Genomic DNA, 3,785 nt, shown 5'->3' with positions numbered 1-3,785 from the left:
CTTGAAATGCATGATGGGCCGGTTCTGGAGAGCGCGCTGGTTCACGCTCGCAGCCAGTGTAGTCCTCATCAGTTTCCCAGTTCTCCGGTTCTTTTCTGGGACGGGTCACAGCAGTGGCATAGGGGCCTCGCAGGCCCTCAGCAGGGGTGAACTCCACTTCCTCTCCCTCGCGGAGGTTATGCATGTGCTGCGGGAGGTAGCTCCGCTTGACGGACCTGCCATTTACATACAAGTCTCTGCCGGTGGTATAATCTTGAATAAAACTGTAGCCACGGTCCTTGTCAAATGCCACAACCAACCCCATTCTCCTTTCCAGGCGGGGTTGGGTGCAGTGGAGGATTATAATAGGGACGTTCGGGTCGGCAGCTCCGGGGGGGGCCCAGCGCTGACCCGAACGCCCACATACTGCGGCGGGGCACGGGAGCGCATAGCTCCCTGTCCCGTCGCCGATCACCGCCATAGGCTTCAGGCCTTGTAGGCCTGAGGCCTATGCGGTAGTGAAATCCCGACGCAGGCGTGCGTGATGACGTCATCGCGCGCCTGTTCTGGGACGCAGCACTGTGACGCGCCTGACTCATCCCGCCTTCCTCTGCAAGCAAGCGTCTGGCCCTGGACATAGGTGAGTATTTATCTTTTCATTTTTTGTTCATTTTTTTATTTTTTATTTCATGTGCCTACTTTGGGGCAGTGGTGGGGGCAAATTGCTGTGTGGGGGCAAATTATTATGAGAGGGACTACACTATTTGGGGGCAAATTGCAGTGTGGGGGCAAATTATTATGTGAGGGACTACTATGTGGGGGAAAATTACTAGATTGGGCAGTGTGGGGGCAAATTGCTGTGTGGGGGCAAATTATTATGAGAGGGACTACACTATGTGGGGGCAAATTATTATGAGAGGGACTACACTATTTGGGGGCAAATTGCAGTGTGGGGGCAAATTATTATGTGAGGGACTACTATGTGGGGGCAAATTACTAGATGGGGCAGTGTGGGGGCAAATTGCTGTGTGGGAGCAAATTATTATGAGAGGGACTACACTATGTGGGGGCAAATTGCTGTGTGGGGGCAAATTATTATGAGAGGGACTACACTATTTGGGGGCAAATTGCTATGTGGGGGCAAATTATTATGATAGGGACTACACTATTTGGGGGCAAATTGCTATGTGGGGGCAAATTATTATGAGAGGGACTACTATGTGGGGGCAAATTACTAGTTGGGGCAGTGTGGGGCAAATTGCTATGTGGGGGCAGTGTGGGGGCAAATTATTATGAGAGGGACTACTATATGGGGCAAATTACTAGATGGGGCAGTGTGGGGGCAAATTGCTATGTGGGGGTAGTGTGGGGGCAAATTATTATGGGAGGGACTACTATGTGGGGGCAAATTTCTATATGGGGGCAGTGTGGAGGAAACTATTGTGTGGGGGTAATTTCTATGTGAGGACAGTGGGGAAATTTCTATGTGGGGGCAAATTACTATGTGGGGGCAGTGTGGGGAAAACTATTGTGTGGGGGAACAGTGTGGGGAAATTACTATGTGGGGGCAAATTACTATGTGGGGGCAGTGTGGGGGCAAATTACTATGTGGGGGCAGTGTGGGGAAAACTATTGTGTGGGGGAACAGTGTGGGGAAATTACTATGTGGGGGCAAATTACTATGTGGGGGCAGTATGGGGGCAAATTACTATGTGGGGGCAGTGTGGGGAAAACTATTGTGTGGGGGAACAGTGTGGGGAAATTACTATGTGGGGGCAGTGTGGGGCAAATTACTGTGTGGGGGCAAACTACTATATGGGGGCAGTTTGGGGGAAATTACTGTGTGGGGGCAAATTACTATGGGGGGATTACTATGTGGGGGCAGTGTGGTGGAAATTACTATATGGGGGTGTTGCTATTGGGGAGGCACTGTAGGGGCAATTCTATTATTTCTGGGGGCACTATACAGGGATTATTGCCTGGAGCACAATAGAGGGTGGTATTATTACTGGGGGTCTCTAGGGGACATTATAGCTGCTGTGGACACTATAGGGACATTTGGGGTAATTTATCAAACTGGTGTAACGCAGAACTGGCTTAGTTGCCTATGGCAGCCAATCAGATTCCACCTTTCATATTTGACAGCTCTTTTGGAAATCCAGTTCTACTTTACACCAGTTTGATAAATTACCCCAATTATGTCTATTGAGGTCACTATTTTTTCAGCAGTATAGTTCCTGGGGCATTGGGGAGCACAACAGGCACAGTATTGGGGGTGGCAGGATGACACTGTGAGGACACCAGGATGAGGAGGTTGATGGAAAAATTGAGAAATCTAACATGTCTGTGTTACAAACTGTAATGACGAGATGCGGCTGAAAGAATTTGCCATGGTGGTCTGGGTCAAATGGAGGAGAAGAGGAAAGAGAAGGTCTACATGACAGGAGATGTCACTGGATGTAAGAGGTATATGGTGCTGTATTCTCCTCCATGGCTTTTTTATTACAATTATATGTATTTTAAATTTGGCGACCAAATTTTTCAGTTTAGGACCCAATTTGGGGTATTCTTTTTTAGTCTGAAGATGCTCATGAAGCACCGCAGCTTCTTCATACAAAAAAAAAAAACTAAACTAAAATGGAGAGGGGGGGCGGCCCAAGTTGGGTAGACAGCCCCGGACCTATCATGCACTTAATCCGCCCCTGGTTGGGTGTCAGTGTGGCGCTCATGAACGGTCTTTGCCAGTTCCTCATAGTAGATCTTGGTCTTGGTAGTTTTCTTTATGGCGGCCTCCCGTATCTCTGCCATCAGCACCGACCATTTAAACGAGGGCTGGAAAAAGTCTCTCCAGGAGCCATAATAGGTCTCCAGCTGTGTCCTCGGTGGCGGGCAGGTGGGTCTCTCCGGTCCCGGAGAGTAGGCCGGTGGAGAGTCCTCTTGCTCTACACCAGTACAGTCCATTTGTAATCCAGTGGGTGCCGACATACTATCAGAGCAGTCCTCACTCTTCAACATGCTCGATCCTTCTCTGGAGAGCGACAGGGCGGCACCAATAATTGTAGACAGATCCTTCCATTGCTCTGGGAGGCTGCCCCCCAGGTACTCCAGTATGGGGGAGGCGGAGTCCATCATGGCAGGCATGCAAATTTGTAGACAGGGCGGTGGCGCGGACATACAGCCTTTCCCGCACTTTCAGCAGAAGGCGCCAATTTTTCCCGCCAGCAAAGTATGAAGATGACGCAGCAATAAATCCAGTCAAGCTAAGCCGCCATCTTTAAGCAAAACGCTGTCTATTCACTGACAGCAAGCGGTGGCTTACACAAATGGCAAACAATCCATACACTATAATATTCACACCGCAAATTATTACAGTTCTCTTTGGCCCAGCAATTTTTCAATAAAGCAATAGGGCTTGGTCACTTTAAGGCTAATAACGGCACACAGTTTTTGTATCCGCAATGGAGCAGGAATGATCGTATCCTGTTTGTGATGCCAATTTATGCAGCACGCCAGACCTGCAGGGTATAGCGACAGTGAGGTCACGGTTATGGGCAATCGAGGGTTACTCACTTTTTGGAGGAGAACCCTCAGGCATGCGGCAGTGAATGAGAGGTAGACACAAGTTCCTCTGGGGCACACTCTGTATGGAGAGACCTGGCCTGATGTTGGGTGAGGTGCCCTGGATGTTGCAGGTGTTTTGAGTGCCTGAGGCAAGGTCCCTTTAAGGATCGTGATGCCAGTGCCTGTAACGGTGGCACACCGATTTGTAGGAGGATTAATAGAGTACGCAGTTGGTAACCAAACGT

Source organism: Bufo bufo, chromosome 6, assembly GCF_905171765.1.
Source record: "Bufo bufo chromosome 6, aBufBuf1.1, whole genome shotgun sequence".
NCBI classification, from domain to species: Eukaryota; Metazoa; Chordata; class Amphibia; order Anura; family Bufonidae; genus Bufo; species Bufo bufo.
Note: the sequence above shows the minus strand (reverse complement) of the source record.